The sequence below is a fragment of the Pseudophryne corroboree genome, chromosome 2, assembly GCF_028390025.1.
Source record: "Pseudophryne corroboree isolate aPseCor3 chromosome 2, aPseCor3.hap2, whole genome shotgun sequence".
Lineage (NCBI taxonomy): Eukaryota > Metazoa > Chordata > Amphibia > Anura > Myobatrachidae > Pseudophryne > Pseudophryne corroboree.
In genome coordinates this window covers 233,069,842-233,095,803 of record NC_086445.1, presented here as the reverse complement: position 1 = coordinate 233,095,803, position 25,962 = coordinate 233,069,842, and the positions used below count along the sequence as shown (strand labels likewise).

General features: G+C 45.6%; 1 protein-coding gene across 2 annotated transcripts in view; it reads right to left on the bottom strand.

The window, feature by feature from the left end:
• The window catches only part of LOC135011356 (retinol dehydrogenase 7-like), an 80,258-nt gene that overhangs the window by 29,880 nt on the left and 24,416 nt on the right, over window positions 1–25,962 (bottom strand). The window contains exon 1 of one of the 2 annotated variants that reach the window (XM_063952452.1): window positions 16,023–16,130. The exons of the other annotated variant lie outside the window; for it this stretch is intronic. The gene's annotated coding sequence lies outside the window, so the exon portion shown is untranslated. Of the gene's footprint in view, window positions 1–16,022; window positions 16,131–25,962 lie in introns of those variants that run through there. 2 annotated transcript variants of the gene reach the window in all.

Below are 25,962 nucleotides of genomic sequence, written 5' to 3'. Positions count from 1 at the left end.
TGCGGATGACCCTGCAGCACCGATTGACCGAACTTGAGGTCTTCATCGGCCAAGGTGTCAAACTTGTAGAATTTTGCAAATGTGTTTGACCCCGACCAAGTAGCTGCTCGGCAAAGTTGCAATGCCGAGACCCCCCGGGCAGCCGCCCAGGATGAGCCCACCTTCCTAGTGGAATGGGCCTTCACCGACGTCGGTACCGGCAATCCAGCCGTAGTATGAGCGTGCTGAATCGTACTTCTGATCCAACGCGCAATAGTCTGCTTGGAAGCAGGACACCCAATCTTGTTGGGAGCATACAGGACAAACAAAGAGGGAGGCTGCGCTGTCAGAGGAAAGAACAATGTCAATCACTGAATGTGTAATTTTTAAAACGATTTATTAAAAAGCATTATTAAGGTGTCCTATAGAATATAAACCATCAGTCCTGTACCAATATCTTGGGTAAACGCCATCTTTTGCATATAATTGGTAAAATCCATTTTTTGAATACATTTGGCATATTATCTTGCACAGAATACTGTTTTTTTTAATGAGTTATTGCTTTTTAATAAATCGTTTTAAAAATTACACATTCAGTGATTGACATTGTTCTTTCCTCTGACAGCGCAGCCTCCTTCTTTCTTGCAGTTTTCCTCTAGGGAGTGACTTCCCCGTAATATTGGCTGCTGCTTAGCCAAGCAACTCGCCTCACAGCGCCCGAATACCTTTCGGTATTTTTTACCTTATTTTTGCACCAGGACAAACAAAGACTCTGTTTTCTGTATTCGAGCTGTTCTAGCGACATAAATCTTCAAAGCCCTAATCACATCTAGGGACTTTGACTCAGTGAACGTGTCAGTAACTACTGGCACCACAATAGGTTGGTTTATGTGGAAAGATGAAACCACCATCGGAAGAAAATGTTGACGAGTCCTCAACTCAGCCCTATCTTTATGGAAGATCAGGTAAGGGCTCTTGTGAGACAAGGCCCCCAATTCAGACACCCGCCGTGCGGATGCCAATGCCAAAAGCATCACCACTTTGCAAGTGAGAAACTTCAACTCTATCTCTTGTAGAGGCTCAAACCAATCTGATTGAAAGAACTGCAACACCACGTTAAGGTCCCATGGTGCCACTGGAGGCACAAATGGAGGCTGGATGTGCAGAACCCCTTTCACAAAGGTCTGAACCTCTGGAAGAGAGGCCAATTGTTTTTTGAAGAACACTGACAAGACTGAAATCTGGACCTTGATTGATCCCAATCGGAGGTCCGCCTCCACATCAGCCTGCAGAAAATGGAGAAAACGTCCCAACTCAAACTCTTCCGTAGGAGCCTTCTTGGTTTCACACCAAGACACACATTTTCTCCAAATACGGTGGCAATGTTTCGACGTTACTCCTTTCCTGGCCTGAATAAGGGTGGGGATGACTTCCTTGGGAATACCCTTTCGGGCTAGGATCCGGCGCTCAACAGCCATGCCGTCAAACGTAGCCGCGGTAAGTCTTGATACACGCACGGCCCCTGCTACAGCAGGTCCTTGCGAAGGGGAAGAGGCAGAGGATCTTCTATGAGCAACTCCTGAAGATCTGGGTACCAAGCCCTCCTTGGCCAGTCTGGGGCAATGAAGATTGCTCAAACTCTTGTTCTTCCTTATGATCCTGAGCACTTTTGGGATCACCGGAAGTGGAGGGAAGACATACACCGACCGGAACACCCAGTGGGGCAACCAGCGCATCCACTGCTATTGTTCTCGACCTGGAACAATATTTCTGAAGCTTCTTGTTGAGACGAGATGCCATCATGTCTACTTGAGTTACTCCCCAAAGACTTGTCACCTCTGCGAAGACTTCTTGGTGGAGGCCCCACTCTTCTGGATGGAGATCGTGTCTGCTGAGGAAGTCTGCTTCCCAGTTGTCTACTCCTGGAATGAAAATTGCTGACAGAGCCTTTACATGTCTTTCTGCCCAGAGGAGGATCTTCATCACCTCTGCCATTGCCGCTCTGATTTTCGTACCGCCCTGCCTGTTTATGTACGCGACTGCTGTTACATTGTCCGACTGGATCTGCACGGGATGTTCTTGGAGAAGATGTACCGCTTGTTGAAAGCCGTTGTAAATGGCTCTCAATTCCAGCACGTTTATGTGAAGGCAGGCTTCCTGACTTGACCATTTTCCCTGGAAGCTTTCTCCCTGAGTGACAGCTCCCCAGCCTCGGAGACTTGCATCCGTGGTTACCAGGAGCCAGTCCTGAATCCCGAACCTGCGTCCCTCCAGTAGGTGAGAACTGTGTAGCCACCACAGGAGCGAAATCCTGGCTTTTGATGACAGGATTATCTTCCAGTGCATGTGTAGGTGGGATCCCGACCACTTGTCCACTGGAATACTCTGGCATGGAACCTGCCAAACTGTATGGCCTCGTAGGCCGCCACCATCTTCCCCAACAACCGAATGCACTAATGGATCGACATACATGATGGTTTCAATATTTACCTTTCCATTTTCTGGATTTTCAGAGCCTTTTCCACCGGAAGAAATACTCTCTGAACTTCTGTGTCCAGAATCATCCCGAGAAAACACAATCTTGTCGTCGGTTCCAACTGTGACTTTAGATAATTTATGATCCAACCGTGTTGTTGGAGTATTGACAGGGAGAGTGTGATGTTTTGTAACAACTGCTCCCTGGATCTCGCCTTTATCAGGAGATCATCTAGATAAGGAATTATATTGACTCCTTTTTGACACAGGAGAACCCTCATCTCCGCCATCACCTTGGTGAATACCCTCGGCGCCGTGGAGAGACCGAAAGGTAACATCTGGAATTGGCAATGGCAATCCTGAACCGCGAATCTCAGATAAGCCAGGTGAGGAGGATAAATGGGAACATGCAGGTAAGCATCCTTTATGTCTACAGACACCATGTAGTCCCCCTCCTCCAGACTGGAAATCACTGCCCTCAGTGATTCCATTTTGAACTTGAATCATTTCAAGTAGAGATTTAGATTTTTTAGGTTTAGGATCGGTCTGACCGAGCCGTCCGGCTTCGGAACTACAAAGAGGCTTGAATAAAACCCCTCCCCTTGTTGTGACAAAGGTACCAGGACTATGACCTGATCCTGACATAATTTTTGGATTGCCGCTGTTACTGCTTCCCTTTCTGGAAGAGAAGCTGGCAAGGTCGATTTGAAAAATCGCCATGGGGGAACGTCCTGAAACTCCAGCTTGTATCCCTGGGACACTATTTTTAACACCCAGGGATCCAGGCCAGACAGAATCCAATCATGGCTGAACAGTTTGAGACGTGCCCCCACCCGAGTGGCCTCCCGCAAAGGAGCTCCAGCATCATGCTGAAGATTTGGCAGAAGTAGAGGTAGACTTCTGCTCCTGGGAACCTGAAGCCGCTGTGGACTTCTTTCCCTTTCCCCTTCCCCTACCTGCAAAGAAAGGGGAACTTCTCACTTTTTTATGTTTATTGGGCCGAAAGGACTGCATGTGCGGGTGATATGTCTTTTTTGCCGGTGCAGGTACAGAAGGCAACAATGTTGACTTACCTGCGGTAGCCGCCGAGACTAACGCATCCAGTCCATCGCCAAATAAGGCCTCACCTTTATATGGGAGAGCCTCCATATTTCTTTTGGAATCTGCGTCCACGTTCCACTGGTGAATCCACAACGCCCGCCAAGCCGATACTGCCATGGTAGCGGCTTGTGAACTCAAGAGTCCAATATCTTTCATTGCTTCTAGCATGTATGCGGCAGCATCTTTGATATTCCCTAACTTAAGGAGTATCTCATCTTTATCAATCGTGTCAATTTCTGATGATACGCTTTCTGACCATTTTTCAATAGCGCGACTCACCCATGCGCAAGCAGCGTACCATTGGCAACATAAATGGATTTCAATGTAGTTTCCATCTATCGGTCTGCCGGCTCTTTTAGTGAAGCCGTTCCAGGTGCAGGGAGAATTACCTTCTTTGTCAGTCTGGACAGTGCACTGTCTAACACAGGGGGTGACTCCCATTTTTTCCTGTCCTCCATCGGGAAAGGATAAGCTACCTGAATTCTCTTGGGAATACGAATTTTTTTTTGGGATTCACCCACATCCCTTCAAAGAGAGTATTAAGCTTGTGGGAAGGAGGGAAAGTGACCTTGGATTTATTTTCTTTACAGAAATAAGCCTTCTCCTGAGGTACAGGAGTGGCTTCCATGACTTCCAGTACTTCCCTTATAGCTACAATCATATATTGTATATTTTTTGCCAATTTATGATCTATTTCTCTGGAGTCACTATCATCGACACAATAATCAGTGTCTGTGTCGGTATCAGTATTCACAATATTTGCAAATGGTCTCTTATGTGACCCAGAGGGGTCGCCTGCGGATGGAAGAAAAGAGCCCTGAAAAATCCCATCCTCCACAGATTTTCTCCAGCACTCAGCATGAGATTCATACTTATCTAATCTCCTATTGATATGATGCATACTATCACGTATTTCTTTCACCCATGCAGGCTCTTGGTGTGCCGGCAGCGCCACCACATTACACTTCTGTGTCCCTAAAATGGTGTTACGCACACCAGTGCTAACAGGAGTATACCGGTGTATGAACAGAGAGGGAAGCGAAGCAAACGAACTCACAGACAGTATAACATAACATACACAGGAGGTGATGGAATAACTAATAAACACAAAGTGAACGGAGAAGCCCAAAGGCTCAGGAATTGGGTGTCTCCCTAGTGTCAGGAATGCTCAGATGGAATAGAGCGGACAATGAAGCGATGTGTAGTGATTTAACATGTGGAGCACCTGAAATGATGTTGCTAAGAGCAACAGAAAAAACCCTAAAGGGTTACCAACGGGTGTGGGAATAAACTCCTTGGTCAGAGATAGAAATATAGACACAAGGAGAGTATCCACAATCCTAACCCCCACTTGCAGGGCATAGGTTCAGCTTACTGCCACTAAACTGACACCTGGACGCCCTGCACAGTGAGGGAGGAATAAGCAAGCAGGTCTGAGAGTACAGCCGCAAACCTGCTGGGTTCACAGAATAGCAAAAGAACCCCAGCAGGTCAAACAACTGACTCCAGTCTTACTGCTAGGTCCGGATTGGCAGAATGAAGTACCGAATCCCAAGGCCTATTCGCAGTAAGCAACAAGTAAATACAAAGTCACACAGTACTAGCTAACTCTCTGGAACTGACTAACAAACAAAGATTCAGCAGCATTTGCCTAGCCTGAGAGGATGGTTTATATAGCAGGTGCTGTCCACGCCCCACTCAGACCTCACAGACTGTGAGCACAAAACCAGCGCCGGATTCCCTGCCGTGCACAGAGCCTGTAACCACTACACAGTAAAAACCCGGACCGGAGTCTCAGCTGCGCTCAGGTTACTTCGCTAACACTTGCCTCCCGGTTGCCATGGCGACGTGGCAGCACAGAGCAGGAGATCCTAACAGTACCCCCCCACTGACGAGGGGTCAAAGAACCCCTACCACCGGGTTTATCGGGGAACTGCGAGAAGAAAGAGCGTATCAGTCTGGGGGCATGAAGATAACAACTGCGCACCCACGACCGCTCCTCCGGGCCATACCCCTTCCAGTGCACCAAAATGACAGCCGACCCCGAACCATCTTGGAGTCAAGAACCCTTTCAACCACAAACTCCCTCTGACCCCGTATCAGAAGAGGAGAAGGTCTTCCACTGGAAGGATTACTAACCGCCAGTTTTAAAAGGGAACAATGAAATGTTTTATTGATACCCAATGAACGGGGCAGATCTAACTGAAATGCCAGCGGATTGATAACCCTGGTGATCTTATAAGGGCCGATGAACCGGGGGCCAAACTTATGAGATGCCTGTCTCAACTTCAAATTCTTGGTGGACAACCAGACGAAGTCTCCTAATTTGAAGCTGCAGGGTCTTCTCCGCTTATCAAAAACCCTTTTGGTCACTAATGACACAGACACAAGGGCTTTCTTCACTTTCCTCCAAATACCCCTAAGGACCGAAACAACAGAGGAACCACCAGACATGGAATCCAGGGGGTCAAAAGAATTGGCCTTAGGATGATGCCCATACGCACAAAGGAAGGGAGAGATCCCTGTAGCAGAGTGAGCCGCGTTGTTATAGGCAAACTCCGCCATGGACAGATGAGCAACCCAGTCAGTATGACACTTGGAGAAATAACACCTGAGGAACTGCTCCAAGGACTGGTTCACCCTCTCAGTCTGCCCATTAGACTGTGGATGGTAGCCCGACGACAAGCTCACAGAAATCTGGAGATCAGAACAAAATGCCCTCCAGAATTTGGGCACAAACTGGGATCCACGGTCAGAGACCACATCAAGTGGCAACCCGTGGAGGCGCACAACATGCTGCATAAATAACTCAGACAGGCATCTGGCCGATGGCAACCCAACCAGTGGAACGAAATGCGCCATCTTCGAAAACCTGTCAACAACAACCCAAATGGCTGTCATCCCCGAGGATTTGGGCAAGTCCACCACAAAATCCATGGAAATGTGGGTCCATGGCTTAGACGGAATAGAGAGTGGATGTAATGGGCCAACAGGAACCCCTCTAGGAGTTTTATTTCGGGCACAAACGTCACATGCCCGAACCCACTGATCCACATCCCTAGCCACCGAGGGCCACCACACCGCCCTAGACAGCAACTCCCGAGTTCTGGCAATACCCGGATGCCCTGCCGACCTCTTGGCATGGAATTCCAGGAACACTCGCTGTCTTAACCTAGGAGGCACAAACAAGAGACCTACCGGAAGGTCTGGAGGAGCCTGCTCCTGTGCTCTAAGGACTAATGATAAGAGGTCCTGGGTAATGCCCACTTTAATACATGATGGGGACACAATGGGCAATGGCTCCTCGGTGGTCTCTTGAACTGGAGCAAAACTCTGCGAGAGCGCATCAGCCTTGATGTTTTATGACCCAGGGTGATATGTTATCAAAAAATTAAAGCGAGCAAAAAACAAAGCCCATCGTGCCTGCCTGGCATTGTGCCGCTTCGCTGACTCTAAATATGCCAGATTCTTATGGTCGGTGAGAATTGAGACCACAAACTTAGCCCCCTCAAGCCAGTGTCTCCACTCCTCGAGTGCATCCTTTATAGCCAACAATTCCCGGTTACCCACATCATAATTCATCTCGGCAGACGAAAATTTACGGGAAAAGTAAGCACAGGGATGAAGGCGATTATCAGACACTCCCATCTGAGAGAGCACTGCCCCAATACCTATCTCAGAGGCATCCACTTCTACCACAAAAGGACGCTCTGGATCTGGGTGTCGCAGCACCTTGGCCGAGACAAATGCCCTTTTGAGACGGGCAAAGGCCGCTTTGGCCTCACAAGACCAGTGAGCAACATCCGCCCCTTTCTTAGTGAGTGCCACCAAGGGGGCCACTATAGACGAAAATCCAGCGATAAACCGTCTATAAAAATTTGCAAAGCCCAGAAAACGCTGAAGCGCCTTCAAACTAGTGGGCTGCACCCAATCCAGGACTGCCTGTACCTTAGAACCCTCCATTTGGAAACCTTCAGAGGAGATAATATACCCTAGAAATGCAATTTGCTGGACTTCAAACTCGCACTTCTCCAGCTTCGCCCCAAGCTGGTGGTCTCTGAGTTTCTGGAGGACTAAGCGTACATGCTTCCGATGTTCCTCCAGGGAATGAGAGAAGATTAGGATGTCATCTAGATAAACAACTAAGAATCTATCCAAATATTCCCTGAGCACATCGTTCATGAATTCCTGGAAGACTGCCGGGGCATTAGAGAGCCCAAAAGGCATCACCAAATATTCATAATGCCCTGAGTGGGTATTAAAGGCAGTCTTCCATTCATCCCCCTCTCTTATTCGGATTAGATTGTAAGCACCGCGTAGGTCAATCTTAGAAAAAATGGTGGCAGTACGAAGCTGGTCAAACAAAACCGAAATGAGAGGCAGTGGGTACGAGTTTTTAATCGTGATACGGTTCAATTCCCTGAAGTCGATGCAGGGTCGCAACGAACCGTCCTTTTTACCCACGAAAAAGAACCCCGACCCAACTGGGGACTGTGAGGGTCTGATAAATCCCTTAGCCAAGTTCTCCTGAATGTACTCTGCCATAGCCTGAGTCTCAGGACGTGACAGGGAGTACAACCTGCTCTTGGGAAGCTTAGCATCCGGCAACAAATCAATGGCACAGTCATAGGGGCGATGGGGAGGTAGTACCTCTGCAACTTTTTTGGAGAACACATCCGCAAAATCTGCATAACATCCTGGCAATCCTGGCAAACTTAGCTGCGAGAGCCTGACTGGAAGGCTCAAGCAACTCCTGAAACAATCACTACCCCAACTAAGAATCTCCCCAGAGACCCAGTCAAATTGAGGGTTATGGGCCCTTAACCAGGGTAACCCCAAAACCAATGGGGCAAAAGAACAGACAGTCACATAAAAAGACAATTTTTCAGAGTGTGTGGCTCCAATAAACAAAGGAATTTGGCTGGTGCAGGAGGTAATTTTACCCTGGGACAATGGTTCCCCGTTTAACCCACAGGTCTCAATCTCTGATGCCAAAGGTACTGAGGGAACAGAGTGTTCCAGGGCGAATTGACGGTCCATGAAAACCCCATCAGCCCCACTGTCAACAAAGGCCTCAGTCTTGACAGTTTGACCGAGGATCTCCAAAGTCACCGGAATGAGAAAAGTCTTTTTAGGAAATTTCCCATCACCCTCAGGCCCTGAAGTTTTCCGTTTTTTCTGGGCATGATACTACAACATGACCTTTATTCCCACAGTACAAACACAAACCCTGCTGTCTCCTCCGCGTCTTCTCACGCGAGGAGAGGCGGGTAGCCCCAATCTGCATAGGCTCCTCGGAATATTCCTCAGAGTCTGAGGTTCCCTTGGGAAAAAAGGAAACTGCGGTCTCCCTTTCAAGCCTACGCTCTCTCAGCCGTCTATCCACCCGGATGGATAACTGCATGAGCTGATCTAAGGCGAGGGATATTGTACCAGTTGGTCCTTTATCTGGTTAGAAAGGCCCCTCGGTACTGGTTTCTCAGGGCTGGGTCATTCCACTGGGTATCATGAGCCAACCTCCAAAACTCTGTACTATAAACCTCAGCTGGCCGTCGCCCTTGCTTAAGAACTGTAATCTGAGCCTCGGCTGAAGCCATCTTGTCAGGGTCATCATACAAAATGCCCAGTGCCGTAAAAAAAGCATCAACACTTTTAAGCGACGGACAGTCAGGCTGTAACCCATATGCCCAGACCTGTGGGTCTCCTTGTAGCAAGGAAATCACCATGCCCACCCGCTGAATCTCCGACCCAGAAGACTGGGGCCTAAGCCTGAAATATAGCTTACAGCTCTCCTTGAAACAAAAGAACTGCGAGCGATCTCCAGAAAAACGATCCGGGAGATTTACTTTCGGCTCCTTAACCCCTGAACTTGCCGCTGCTGCTGCGGGAGCTCCGCTAGCGGGGTGTTCATTTTAATGGACATCTCATTAAATTGTCGAGTCAGGACCTGCACCTGATCGACCACCTGTTGCAAAGTATTTTGAGGGGTATGCTCCATATTCCCACAAAATTTCAACAGGAGTGCTGAATATGTTACGCACACCAGTGCTAACAGGAGTATACCGGTGTATGAACAGAGAGGGAAGCGAAGCAAACGAACTCACAGACAGTATAACATAACATACACAGGAGGTGATGGAATAACTAATAAACACAAAGTGAACGGAGAAGCCCAAAGGCTCTGGAATTGGGTGTCTCCCTAGTGTCAGGAATGCTCAGATGGAATAGAGCGGACAATGAAGCGATGTGTAGTGATTTAACATGTGGAGCACCTGAAATGATGTTGCTAAGAGCAACAGAAAAAACCCCAAAGGGTTACCAACGGGTATGGGAATAAACTCCTTGGTCAGAGATAGAAATATAGACGCAAGGAGAGTATCCACAATCCTAACCCCCACTTGCATGGCACAGGTTCAGCTTACTGCCACTAAACTGACACCTGGACGCCCTGCACAGTGAGGGAGGATTAAGCAAGCAGGTCTGAGAGTACAGCCGCAAACCTGCTAGGTTCACAGAATAGCAAAAGAACCCCAGCAGGTCAAACAACTGACTCCAGTCTTACTGCTAGGTCCGGATTGGCAGAATGAAGTACCGAATCCCAAGGCCTATTCGCAGTAAGCAACAAGTAAATACAAAGTCACACAGTACTAGCTAACTCTCTGGAACTGACTAACAAACAAAGATTCAGCAGCATTTGCCTAGCCTGAGAGGATGGTTTATATAGCAGGTGCTATCCACGCCCCACTCAGACCTCACAGACTGTGAGCACAAAACCAGCGCCGGATTCCCTGCCGTGCACAGAGCCTGTAACCACTACACGGTAAAAACCCGGACCGGAGTCTCAGCTGCGCTCAGGTTACTTCGCTAACACTTGCCTCCCGGTTGCCATGGCGACGTGGCAGCACAGAGCAGGAGATCCTAACAAATGGTTTCCTCCGGGGAGGAACTCCCTGCCTCTGACATGTCTTACACACGTGTACAGCACACACACAGACACCCTGGGACTTAAAGGGGACAGACCCACAGTAAAATCTGTCAGAGGGACACAGTTTAGGAGCAGCCAGTTCACAACCCCAGCGCCCATATCTATTGCCTGTGAACACAGAATGCCCACTGACATGCAGCGCTTTTTACACAGTAAAACACACTTGTAATGCACCAAATTCGCTTATCCCCCCCCCTGTTTTGCACCCTGAATACTTGTAGTCAGAAGTGAAGGAGGACCAGCGTTGTCTCTGCAGCCTGAGGAGAGAGAAAATGGCGCTGAGCAGTGTGATGGCTGCCTGAGGAAGAAGCTCCGCCCCCGCAATGGCGCGTTTTTACCTCAGAGACTTAGTGTAATATTTATACTGGCAGGGGTATGGCTGTGCCTGGGCATCTTATCATCTTATGCCCCCTTTTTGTCAGTTTATATAGGTGTTTTTGCTGCCCAGGGTGCTCCCCCCCCCGCGCCCTGCACCCTGCAGTGCCTGTGTGTGTGGGCAGCAATGGCACGCTGCGCTCCCGCCAGCCGCGCTGTACCTCAGCCATCACTTTTCTTGATAGAAGATCTGTCTTCTACTCGCCTGTCTTCTATCTTCTGGCTCTGTGAGAGGGGTGACGGCGTGCTGTGGGAGTGAGCATCTAGACACGGCTAGCGTTCAGTACCCTTCATGAGCTAATGGTGTCCTGTCAGCCAGAAGCAGAGCCATGAAACTCTTCAGGAAGTTGGTTCCTACTTCTGCCCCCTCAGTCCCACGAAGCAGGGAGACTGTTGCCAGCAGTTCTCCCTGAAAATAAAAAACCTAACATAAGTATTTTCAGAGAAACTCAGTAGAGCTCCTCAGAGTGCATCCAGTCTGCCTGGGCACATTTCTAAAACTGAGGTCTTTAGGAGGAGCATAGAGGGAGGAGCCAGTTCACACCCATTGAAAAGTCTGAGAGTGCCCATGGCTCCTGCGGAACCGTCTATAACCCATGGTCATGAAGTGGACCCCAGCATCCTCTAGGACATATGAGAAATGTTTGTATTTTACATTTTGTAAAGACCATAGGACACACTATTGTACTTATTGTACTCTCGGGTTGGTATCTAAATCCCATATGTCACTTTCCCGGCCGTCAGAATGCTGACAGCGGCATTTCAACCCTGACCCACACCTCCCTCAGCCTAACCCTAACCCCTGGACTTTCTGCCAGGATCCGTTGGAATTTTGACCATCAGGATTTTGCTGGTGGTATGCTGACTGTCGGGATCCCAAGTACCAGGACCCTGAGAGCATTCTGTTCTCTTGTATCAACGTTTTCTGCTAAGGGCGGTTGAAAAAAACTGGATGCAAATAAATCTTCTGAAAAAATAAAATATATACATATATTACAGAATCCAGACACCTGTGAAGTCAGTTGCTGAGTGCAGGAGCAAAGGCACTGGGAGACAACTATGCAGGAGCTAGCTGTGACCTGTAGTTCCACAAACTGAAGCAAAGCATTACACGGTTTGAGACCGTAAACACAGACGTGACCACTACATCCAGGAGTCCACTGCCAGAAGCGGGGAACGGTTTTGATTTCTGAGAAACGTTGATTAAGAGTGGTTATGAGACCACTTTACACGGTACACCTCTAATTTTAGGGTGTTTCTTGGTGGAGGTATATCATACTGTCTATATTGCACTAGGGGCGCCTCTCTCATTTGTTTTTTAGAATCTATTGAAGATCTGCCGGAACAGCGGATCATTTGGAGAACAGGCTGCCACCCCAGAAGATATAGGGGAAGTGCTCTGGACATTTTAAAGATCTATTGCAAACTGCATGAACTTTTAGAGGAAGGTCCATTGCGCCAATTATCACTCTTTTTATTACCATATATATATATATATATACTTTTTAACTACTATAATAATTATACATGTACTTTGACAAACTGGTGCTTTTACAAGTACTTAAAAAACCTCTGGCTTAGTAGTACTACTGATTTCCTACTAAAAAGACAGCTGTGATTAATAAGTATTTTTTTGTAATGACTACTGTATATCAAGAATGTTTGTGTATGAGCACCATCATCTGGCTATTTTTGGTATTACAAATACTGTAGGTTTCTTCAGATTTGAAAGGTAAAAAACTAGAGTATTAATTCTAAAATAATGCAAATGTCTTAATTTTTGGATGCTCTTCTAAAGCTTGTTAGAGAGAATCAGAGACATACTGTACACAATGGCAGAAAAGAACATTTGTTTCCACTGACACGGAACAGGCGGACTGACTGTGGAATATACTGTATTGCATTGAACCTAGTGCCAAGCTTAGATGACTACAATAACAAAATAAATGATCATATACAGTACTGCAATACCGAGTATAGGCATCAGGGTTGTTGTCACACCACATGGGGCTTGGAACATCCTCTGCCCTGGACCACCCTATGACCCTGCCCTAGCTCTGGCCCATTCCCCCAGCTGTGCTAAGATTGGGACAAAAGCCCCAATAGGCAGGATGGTAGTACAGTTCATTCAAACCAGCACTTATCCCCACTATAACAGGACAGTTGATAGGTATGGATCATAAGGCCTTCCACACCAAACAGTGCAAAGAAACCTGTCACCTGCTGTTTCTGAAACTATTATACCTGTTATCACTATGTCGCAGCGACTATGGGGCTAATTCAGACCTGATCGCTGCTGTGCGTTTTTACACAGCGGGTGATAAGGTCTGAACTGCACATGCGCCGCTGTGTGCATGTGCATGCCATAGATGCGATCGGCATCTCAGCCCAGCGATCGCCTCTGCCTAATTGACAGGCAGAGGCGTTTGCTGGGCGGGAGGGGGCGCCGTTTTGGGGGCATGATCCTGGCAATGTTGGCGTGCCCAGACCATGCGGGGGGCGGGCTGTGGCGGATGCGTGATGTCATACGCAGTTGCTGCGACCCGGGACGTGGCAAAAATTTGCCTACCAGTGCAGCAATGCTGCGCAGTTAGGGACTTACTCGCCGGGTGCAATAGCATCGCCACCGTGCAATGCTATCGCACCCGTGCGGAGGGCCAGACATGTGGGGCGGACTAGCCCTGTGCTGTGCGTCCCCCCGCATGTCAGGGTGGCTGATCGTAGCCCTGCAAAATTTTGCACAGCTACGATCAGGTCTGAATTAGCCCCTTAGGCTTCTCAACTAAAGGTGTGTACACAGGCTGAGATCCTTGCTATGCCCGATGTCGATTATGTGATTTCCCTTGAACTTCCCCAGAGCCCAGATAGCACAGATAGGACAGATTTTGACAATCTGTGCTTGAGATTTTGTCTATGTACGATTTTGACTAAGTGCCAATTTTGACTATACTTTGTACTAGATAGTACGCTAGATAGTCAAGATTGACTTGCCTGCACAGTCTATCTAGCCATAGGTGTGCGCAGGGGGGGTGCCTGGTGCGCACAGGCACCCCCTAATGTCTGGCACCCCGATCTCACATGCCTGATGCAGGGATCGCCGAGCAGGCTGATTACTGTCCCCTCTGTGCTGCACCCTGTCAGGACTGCATTACAGACCTGATACCTGGGTTAATCAAGGGTGCCACTGCCACCGGCTTTCAAATTCCCAGCTCCACCACCATGTACAAAAACAGCGTGATGTGACGTGATTACGTCATGCTGCTCACATGCCCACCCGTCACACCCGCTACACGCCCACCTCAATCCTTCTATTCTATGCCAACGCCAGCCACTGATGAGGAGCAGCATGCAGCCAGCGTTCCTCTTAAGAAGACAAATTCAATACTCGCAGGCGGCCGGCAGCAGCATTGACAGGTCACTCGTTTTTCCAGCAGCAGCAGTACTAGTCTGCGACTGTCAGTGAGTGACTGACTTGTAAGTAAGCTGCTGCAGCTTGCAGGGGAAAGAGAGGGGGAGCCAGACCAGGCTGAGGAGGAGCACTGTAATTGCAGTGAGTGCCATCAGGGGTGTTTGTTTGGTGCACACCACAACATCTGACAATGTATCTGCTTTATTAGGATTGGTACAAAGGTGGAAATTTTATATGCGTTGACCATCAATAGATGGTGCTAGACACGCCCAAAAGGCGGTGCTAGACACACCCCTCCGACGGTGCACCCCCTAATAAAATGTGCTGCGCACGCCAGTGTATCTAGCCTTACGATACCGACCCCACGGGAGTGCGCATCTGGATCGAATTGGTATCACAAGCTGCCTAACACCTTGAGACATGCACTAACTTTTCATAAGATTTTGACTAAATCTTACAGATTTATCTCACCGTGTACACACCTTAACAGCTATAGTATATTAGCAAATAAATAATTTTAGAACTGGTGCAAATCGCCAAATACCCTTGTATTACAGTATCTTTTGCCCCTGAAAAATACTGCTGAGAAAATGCTGCCTATGCAAAGATACCATAAAGGCACTGAGTCATTTCTGAGGAGTGATTGCTGAGTTGACCTACGAAATTAGAATTGTAGCATAATATTAAATTAGACAAATCTTTAAAAGCATTTATTTACACTAGATAGAATAGCTACAAGAAAGACTTCTCAAGCAATAGACAACAATTGTAATTCTATTTTGCCATATGAAATCCAACTTGTTAGGGCATACAGTTTTAAAGATTATTGATACAAAAGGATATATAGTAGGAAATTTTATTTTAAACAATTCATATATTTAACGTGTACTAGTATCAATGCAGCATCGCGGGACGGTCTGTGGCTAATTGCAGCCGGCAATTGCTCCATTAATTCGATTGCCATTCGCAGCCCATCATGCCATGCAGCAAGGCGTGTTGCAGCATGCTGCAGCACAGCAAAGATGAGCATCTGTACATACTATAAACAGCTACATTTCTTAACACAGTTAAATTCTGTTTCGATAGCACATTTATGATGTACAGTATCATGCATATTTATAAAATAAATATTTCTAGAACCATTTAAATATATGGAGATATATCTTTAAATATTACATTAAACCTAAATTCAATTTGATATGTCATTGTTGATTTTATGTTATATTGTACATTTTAATGTAATAACCACAGTATCTTCTTCAGCAACATGTCAGAGAAAAATATGAATTATTATTTATTAGAATCTTTATCCTATAGTAAATTGACAGCTCATATTTAATGTGTCAAAAGCGGGTGAGTTCCAAAATTTTCAGACTTAAATGTACAGTATATAGAAATATACTTGACTAGAGAACAGAGCTCCATAAGAACTCTTGCTTATGTAAAGCAAGAAATATGTAGAAAAATAAAATCGGAGCCAAATGATTTTAGTCCGTACATTATAAAAAGCTCAGGATAAGACCACATACAGTAATTACATAATTCTGCTAATACAGTACATGTGAGAAATCTATTCTTATCACACAACTTGCAGATTACAGTACGATATAGTAAATCCACTGTAATCCAGTGTTCCTAATGTCTGTCTTTTATTTCCAGAGATATTCGCCAAAATGCTATATATATCTATCTTTTTACCTGTAAATGTAACAGCCGCCCAGAAAGGTCCAACATCTGCCTGAGCTCTAGAACTTGGAAATAACACACCAGGCCTCTCATTCCTGTATGGGGATGTACTGTACTGCTATTGTGTCAGTCTGGACTTGATGTTTCCAGATGTGTCTTGTATGTCAAGGATGAATAGGATTGCAATTGCAATTCTGACACAGACTGGTTGGCAAAGGTGCTTATAAGAAGACAAAGATCTTTTGTGCTAGCAGGAAATGTAGGAATGGAAAACAAGGGAGCACACTGCCCAGAATGCCAACTTTACTTCCAGTGATTCCAGAAATACAGAGACTAAATAAGTAAACAGCATATGTTAAGTGAACACTATTTACTGTAAATGATATCCTTATACAGCTGCAGAAACAAAATAGCATACTTTAGTGATTACCTCCTTATGTTGCTGTGTTTTTAATCCTATTTATTTTTTATTTGGTGTTATGTTTTCTTGGTTTCATTTGATGTAAAGTTGGAAGTAATCTACTGTAGTTCTCATGGAAGAGATGGTTTTAATTTCAAAAACAAATGAAAACATAGTTTTGGGTGGAGATCATTAAAGAAGTGGAAATAAAACAGTGCACTTTGGTCCAGCTTACCCTGATCCATCAGGTCTTCTCAATGCTACAACAGACCAGCCCAGTGATCATGTCTCCACCCATCACATGCATGATTAAAATTCTCAGCTGCTGTACCCTCCTCATTAATTTCACATTTATGAAAGAGGGCCATTCACAGCATTATTAGTCATTTGGGTAAGGATGGCCTAAGTACTCTATGTGGAAATGAAGTAATTTTACAGTAGTAGGAATGGTGGCACAATATTTTCCAGGGCCCGATTAAGAGCCACAAGGATATTGAGCTGGAAATGTTTAAGGACCTATTATGAGAAGCTGAGGAGCCGTGACCAGTGGTGGATGGGTGTAGTCAGTGCCGTGTGGGTGTGATCAGTGCTGTGTGGGCGTGTACACCTTTATACTATCAGCCTCAATGTCTCCCTAAATACAGAAAAGTATCAAAAATGCATTTCATTTTGCAAGAATAATAGAAATACAATTGTAATAGTTATGATGTATCTGGCGCTTATGATCTGTCTGGCCCTGGCATTTCCTATTAATATTTTAAACAGCCCATTCAGTATCTGTGGTTTACTGATGACTGCAGCCCTCCATGTACTTATTGTGTGCATTCACTAGACTCCATCTTACTTTCTGTTCTGTAGGCCCACATAGAACTATCAGTATCAGGAATGTACTGTAACTTGTTAGTCCAGGTAAATTATATATCTGTCAACATTTAATTACTGTACATAAGAGCACTGTTAATGCTCCTATTTATTGTCTGATACATACTGTAATAATTATGCACATCCTAAATCCAGATTCACAAATACTATAGTTACATAGGTCATATACCTGTTTCTATTGTAAGTAACATACTGTAGTATGAAGCTAAACATGCATGTGAAACCATCCTTACTATTACATACTGTAATATTATCCGGACTTAGCCTATAACCCAAACTATAAATGCGTAAAAAATGTTAATGAATAGAACATACCTTATATACATGCACTATCCTTTTTATCTTCTATCCTAGTTACAGCACATACTGTACTCTGGAGTACTGGAGTAAGTTCTATATTAGGAGAATGATCAGGTCTGGGCAGCCCATTTCTATAGCATCTTGCACATATAGGTTGAAAGAGCAATGAAAAATGCATATAATGAAGACTGAGGCAGGCAAAGGAAACATGTTTATGAGGGGAAATACTAATACAAGAGGTCATGCTTTGAAAGTGTTTGGTAATTTGGCTCATGGGAAACACAAGGAAGTGCTTCTTTACGGAAAGGGTGTTGTATTCACGGAATACTATCCTAACAGTGGTGGTAAGAGGGAATTCTTACAGAGTTCAACAGTTCTTGTTGTGTTAGGAATAAGGATTTATCTCAGGCATATATATGCAGTGCTATGTCACAGTGGTGGGCAGTGTCGGACTGGGGCATGAAGGGCCAACCGGGGTGATGCAGTGGTAGGGGCCCCTGCAGTGGTAGGGGCCCATGTTTAGGGGTGAGGCCACTCTCCAGAGTTGGCTCATCATTAGAGAGTGCATTATCTGGTCCCTTTGATATATTTATATAGCAAATACTGCTAGTGCGTGCATGATAATGTACCAGATTAACAACAGCAATGCACAATAGAAAATACACCATAGTCCAGTGCAGCACAAGGTTATATATATAAAATGTAGAATTCTGAGTGCACAGTCTAGAACCTGATACCTAGAGGAGGAGGAGGGCCTCCAGGCAGTGGGGCCAACTAGGGGGTTTCCTCTGTACCCCTGTGGGCCAGTCCAATACTGGTGGTGGGAGATGGGCAAAGAAGAACTGGAACTGGAGGTGACTCCATAGCAACATTGGAAGGGCTACCTACAACTCCTTATGCTCCATGGTAATTGCATAAAGCTCAGATCAGATCCTTTCAAACACTGTGGGGCAGATGTATTAACCTGGAGAAGACATAAGGAAGTGATAAACCAGTGATATGTGCAAGGTGATAAACACACCAGCCAATCAGCTCCAATATGTAAATTAACAGTTAGGATCTGATTGGCTGGTGCCTTTATCACCTTGCACATATCACTGGTTTATCACTTCCTTATGCCTTCTCCAGGTTAATACATCTGCCCCACAATACTTTGCACTTTTCTTTTTTAATTAGACACAAATTAAATGAATGCCTAACACATGAGTCAGGATATGTTTGTTCAGTTACCAGGCTCTTATGTGGCTGGGCATCATTACCGTCATATGGTCTAATATGGTTACAGTTACTACCGTAGTATCTGCTTATTCCACCTCATTGTAACAAAGTTTTGTATTCTGTGCCTAGATGGAAGATGGATTACATCAGAAAGGGGTATATAGGTCTGTGTTTTCCAAAATTTTAACTTCCTTGGAGATACCCCTATTTGAAAAGGCATGGATATTATTGGAGTTTCTGCTGAATGACTTTACATTATTTAAAGCTAAATTATCAAAGATATCTGCACACCCCACCCCAATTTATGGTGGAGTTTATCAGTGTCCTAAATAATAAATATAATGTATCTAGCTTAGAATAATCTAATTGGTATGTGCACCAACTACTGGAGCCAGTATAGGTCTACTATAAGGTAAAAGAATTGTCAGCCATTATTAAAGATTAAGGGGGTTTTCAATTAGTGACGTTTTTTCGACCAGATGAAAAAAACGTCACTTTTCGCCCGTTTTTAGGTTGAATTTACATTTGACCTATTCAATGCCTGTGCCATTTATTAGACTGGTCGAAAAATCCAGCACTGGCGAAAACCGCATATATCATCGAATTTGCCGCTGATACACGCGTTTTGGTAAATTCGCTGGCATTTTCGCCTGTTTGGCACAATTTTCACCCATGTCGATTAGACAAAAAAAAAAAAAAGTTAAACCGCATGGGTGAAAATGGATTAAAAAACAGGGGAAAATGCCCGCAATTGAATACCCTGTGCCAAATTAGTGCCGTTTTTTCGACTAGTCGAAAAAACAGCACTTAATTAAATACCCACAGAAAGCAGCTACTGAAGATAATGTGAAAAAAGGAGATATTGGCCACCATGGCTGTCTATCACCATTTATCATTATTGAACCTCCATTGTCTTCTGGTTCTGAATGAAGTTTTCACTTTTATGCGGCAAGGACACAAATCTTTATGGCTGAGCCATAAATATTGAGGAGCGCTGGTATATATTCCTTGTATCACACACACACACACACACACACACACACACACACACACGCAACTCTGTTCCATTCACCGGCACTCGGAGACTTGTAGAATATCATAAAACGTGCTTTAATAGGTCATGGTGACAATCTGCATACCAACATTTCGGGGCGTAACCACCCCTTTGTCAAGGTGAGCAAACAAGAAGTGTTGTTGGAAATGGAAATGGATCTCAAGAGGGCACCGGAGCATTTAATCACCAGTTAGGTGAGTGCCGATCCGCCCGTAGCAGCTATATATATATATATATATATATATATAGTGTAAGGGAATAGGGGTTCTGGCGACCAATGGCAACAAATGACTTATCTTAGTATGGGGGGTCATACAGGAGTGCCACTCCTGTATGACCCTCCATACTAAGATAAGCTATTTTTACATACAATACATTTTTTATTCTATTTTTACTCTATTTCCTTTTTACTGTTGCTATAATCCATATAAAAGTAATTTTATATATTTTGTACCAGTCCTTTTTGGGTTTATACCTACAACTCCACCCTATACTTTTTTATGATATGTATATCCATGCTTTTAAAAAACATTTTTTATATGTTTCTTGAAAATAAATGTAATATAAAAAAATGTCCGCATTGCAGCAATCAGGCTAAAAAATCGGCATTTCTGCGCATGCGTATGGACCGCAATGCGCACGCGTGACGTACGGGTACAAAGTCCTTTGTGGTTTTGCACAGGTTCTAGTGACGTTTTCATTCGCACTGGCGGCCGCAAGAAGATTGATAGGAAGGTGGTGTTTCTGGGTGTCAACTGACCGTTTTCAGGGAGTGTTTGGAAAAATGCAGGCATGCCAGGGAAAACGCAGGCATGGCTGGGCGAACGCTGGGCAGGTGTGTGACATCAAAAGCCAACCCTCCAACATTAGAATCAACGCACAGGATAAGTAACTACAGGGCTGGTCTTGTTCTGCACAAAATGTTTTTGCAGGCGCTCTGCTGCATAGGCAGTCGCACTTCTGCAAAGCGAAAATACACTCCTCAGTGGGCGGCGACAATGCGTTTGTGCGGCTGCTAAAAACTGCTAGCGAGCGATCAACTCGGAATGACCACCTTTACCTTAACTTAAAACAGCATCTTACCAATGCTGAAACTTTAGGGGTTGGCTGACGCCCTACAATATACAAGGCATAGTTTTATTGTCAAATCTATTCCGTTAATTTGGTTTTTCACCCTCACATGCAGCGCTATACTTCTATTACACATATATATATATATATATATATATATATATATATAAAAAATATATATATATATATATATATATATATATATATATATATATAAAATCTACTATGTAAAAGCGAAAATTTGTCCTTCTGTCTTTCTACACAAATCTACAGTTAAACAAGCTATAATTGTGAAATTTTACATATGAGCATACTAAAACACAGCCAAGGCAACTAAAAACAATTAGAAATCCCTAGCACCCCTTGGAGGGTTGGGGGGGTGGACAGCAGCACAGAGTATATCAGGAGACAACATAACTCCGGAATTGCTGGAGCAATGTACTCTAAAATTGGTACACTTATGCCTTACAATTTGGGAGCAAATACTGTGGGGGGAAGCAGGCCCGGCGCTACCCGCTCAGTGAAGGGATGCAGTGCAGGGAGGCGCTGGGACGGAGAGGCGCTCCCCCTGCTCAGCATTCCTTCCCTGCTGCTCCGTCCTGTGCCCCCTGCTGCTGCTGCTGCTGCTGCTGCTGCTGCTGTGCCTGTCACTGTATGACAGGCACTGGCAGCGGCACCTGCAGCATGAAAATCCTCCTCCCTCCCCTCCCCTCACCTGTGTGACAGGACAGCGCTGTGCACGGTACAGAAGGGGGCGGAGCTAAGCGGGCCGGAAGGGGCGGGGCTAAACGGCTCGGAAGGGGGCGGAGCTACACGGACCAGGCTGCTGTAGTGTTGGGAGACTGGCTTAGGTAAGTGAAGTGTGAGAGGGAAATGTGTGTGTGTCTGTGTATTATGTCTGTGTGCATTTATGTGTGCTTTAAGGACGCTACTACTACAGGGGGGGCATTACCTGTAACGACGCTACTAATGGGGGCCATTGCGTGTAACGACGCTACCACTGGGGGGTCATTACGTATAAGGACGATGCTACTACTTGGGGGCATTATGTATAGGACGCTACTATTACTGGGTGGGCATTACATATAACAATACTACTACTGGGGGAGGGCATTACGTATAGATGCTACTACTGGGGGGTGCATTATGTATAAGGACGGTACTACTACTGGGGGCGCATTACGTATAAGGACGCTTCTACTACTGGGGGTATAAGGACGCTACTACAACTGGGGGGGGGGCATTACGTATAAGGACGCTACTACTACTAGGGCGGAATTATGCATATGGACGCTTCTACTACTGGGGGTAAACTACTTATAAGGATGCTACTACAACTGGAGGGGGCATTACGTATATGGACGCTACTACTACTAGGGGGAATTACGCATAAGGACGCTACTACTACTGGGGGTGCACTACGTATAAGGATGCTACTACTTGGGGGGGCATTATGTATAAGGATGCTACTACTACTGGGGGGCATTATGTATAAGGATGCTACTACTACTTGGGGGCATTATGTATAAGGATTTGAACAATGTACAGAATGCAGATATGCGCACCCTGGGGTATTGCAGGATAATGGTATGTTCTATACAGAACGTTCAATATTCAAATGTTCAAATCGAACAGAGTTACTCCTTTTTCCCTAAAAAAAAACAAAAGTAAGGGAATATATAGTGAAGTACAGTTTTATTCAAAATGTGAATAACATAAACACAATAAAACATATTAATTCCACCAATTTTTAGTGGGGCAAATATGCGTACCAGAATGTATGGGGTCCCCAACGAAGGTTACCCTGAAGCGCTTATGAGGTGTTTTAAACAGATACCTCCCGGGATCTCAGTACTGCTTCTCCTCTGGCCGTGGTATTCCTGGGTATTCCCCCTCTTACTGGAACAATCGCAGTCTGTCCCACAGCACCAACCTGGTTGGACAGACTGCGATTGTTCCAGTAAGAGGGGGAATACCCAGGAATACCACGGCCAGAGGAGAAGCAGTACTGAGATCCCGGGAGGTATCTGTTTAAAACACCTCATAAGCGCTTCAGGGTAACCTTCGTTGGGGACCCCATACATTCTGGTACGCATATTTGCCCCACTAAAAATTGGTGGAATTAATATTTTTTATTGTGTTTATGTTATTCACATTTTGAATAAAACTGTACTTCACTATATATTCCCTTACTTTTGTTTTTTTTGAGGGAAAAAGGAGTAACTCTGTTCGACTTGAAAGGAAGGATTTGAACATTTGAATATTGAACATTCTGTATAGAACATACCATTATCCTGCAATACCCCAGGGTGCGCATATCTGCATTCTGTACATTGTTCAAAAGCTTCTTTGGAAGTGGGGGTGACCACTTCAGCAGAGTCTGCAGCACTGCTGTGTTGGAGCGCTGGTTTGAAAAAAGATTTTTAACACAATTATGTATAAGGATGCTACTATTGACTTCCGGTTCCGGGACCCATGGAGTGAGTCGCTCATCGCCGGAGCTCCGTCCTACAGCCCGCCGCACTGAACCTTTTCAAGGCTGCTACAGCCTCCACACCGCCCAGATTACCCCTGGTGAGACCCGTGATCACGATGGATCGTTTCGTGACACCCGTAACCGCGGCTACACAGGCACCCGCTGGCGCACCCACGAGACTGGAGAAGCGCCGCGCGGGAAGCAATATGGCGCCTGGCGCCGGACCTGAAGTCACCTCTCCTGCCTCTAAGAAAGCCGCGGCGGAGGGGACTGAATATGCAGGCTCACAGGTATGCAGAGATCCGGAGGCTCCGGTAACATATGGAGACGTTGTGGCAGCAATAAAAGCCACTATGGCCCCCCTGCTTTCACAGGCTGTCAGTGATATAACAACACAGCTGCAGCACTTACAGCAGAGGGTCACACACACTGAATCTCAACTGCATGCTGCCACACATGACATAGAAGGGCTGCACCACTCAGTGAAATCTCTAACTACAGAGAACTATCAGATATGGAATAAATTAGATGATATGGAAAATCGCGCAAGAAGAAATAATATCAGAATTGTGGGACTGCCGGAATCACTTAAAGGCACGGCACTGGCTCATTTTGCCCGAGTCACCCTTCCCGCAATTTTGAATATAGAACGGGAATGCAATGATTTAGTAATTGAAAGAATTCACCGTGTGGGTCCTATGCCCACCCCCAATAAACCGCGCCCACGTGTAACTCTGTTCCGCTGTCTGAACTACCTTCATAAAGTAGCATTCTGGTCCCCGTCTCGCAAAATGAGGGATATCCAGTGGGAGGGTAACAAGCTCTTCATATTCCAGGACTATTCAGTGGAACTGACCCAGGCCCGCAAAGCTTTTTCCCCTATTTGCACTCAACTTGTCTCAGGGGGCCGCAAGTTTGGCCTGTTATATCCCGCTCGCCTGCGCATTTACGAAGGTACCTCCCACAAAGATTTCTTAACACCTGCTGACGCAGCGGCCTACCTCCGTAATATATCCAGAGAAGACAGCGCGGACATTTCTGATCTCCCTTCAGCGACAAATTGATCATTTCCTGCTGAATGTTCACCTGCAGTTTAGTAGCTCATTAGGCATAGACTGCCTTGATCTATTTTGTTAGAGCAACAATGACTCACAGGCACTATGGTAGCTATCGCTACTCCACAATTACTTTAACTGCTCTTAGATGTTGTTTTGACCGATTCTCTGCTTTTTTCTTTTGAAATATTCTAACCTAAGCGCATACTTTACAGATACAAATTGAAAAAGCGCTATGTTGGTCGGGACATATCCCATTATGCTGCATTTTCATGTTATACAGCTGTCTCCACTACATTAGCCACAGGTTGTATACTATATACCGCTCACTGCATATTGCATATATTATATCATAATATTATATTGCTTCTTGGAGCATTTGGTTATATAGCTCAGTTACTAGGGGTCTCTGGGTGGGATTTGTTTATGTATAATGCGGTGGGGAGGGGCTCCTCCTTTCCTGCTGGTACACACCGCTTAATGCCGGGGTTCGAGATTGCCACCACTGGTAGTCGCCCATGCTCGTTGACCGGAGGTCACTGGTCACAGAAATATTGGCTGTTTATCACAGTATCCTCTTTTCAATTGTATGGCCTGTTATATAATACTACTTTCTATTTCTATCTCCTCTTTTCCCCACCTGTTTTGTCTCTTCCCTCCCCCCTCCGCCCCACCCCCCGTCCTCAGGCAGGTGATGATGCTCATTCCCCTTATGTGAATGGTTTACGGGTTCTCTATTTTGCCCTTTCCTCTGAATTATGCCTAACCTGATAGTGGGATCTTGGAATGTCGGGGGCTTTAACTCCCCAGCAAAGAGACGGAAAATACTCCTATATTTAGGTAAACAGCACATAGACATGGCATTCCTACAAGAAACGCACCTAACTCCGGAGGAAACGGCAAAATTGAATGCCCTGAACTGGCGGGTTTTAGGTTTCAGCTCTTACAATTCCAAAGCCAGAGGGGTTGTCATATTGGCGAAACGTTCTGTGACCACTGAAATCCTGACCACAGTCACTGATCCTGAAGGTCGTTATGTGATACTGTCTGTTAAGCTTAATGGTAGAGTTTACACACTATGTAACGTATAACATATTCCAAAAATTTCTTTCAGTCTTTACTCGCCAAACTAACCCCCCTTCTCACAGACCACTTAATACTCTGTGGCGATTTGAACCTTATCTCTTCCCCTATTTGGACCGATCCCACACACCAACAAAACCTCTTTCACTACCCAAACTCGGGGTCCCTCTATTAGCCGACAGCCTACAGACGGTAGATATCTGGAGAGCTTTACATCCCACAGAGAAGGAATACACATGTCTCTCAGCGGCCCATCACACGCTATCTAGGATAGACTATATTTTACTGTCCCATGCTCTACTACCGAACGTATCAGATTCACAAATTGAGACAATCTCCTTATCGGACCATGCCCTAGTCACTGCAACGCTCCACTTCCCAGACATACCGCACTCTCCCAGATTGTGGAGATT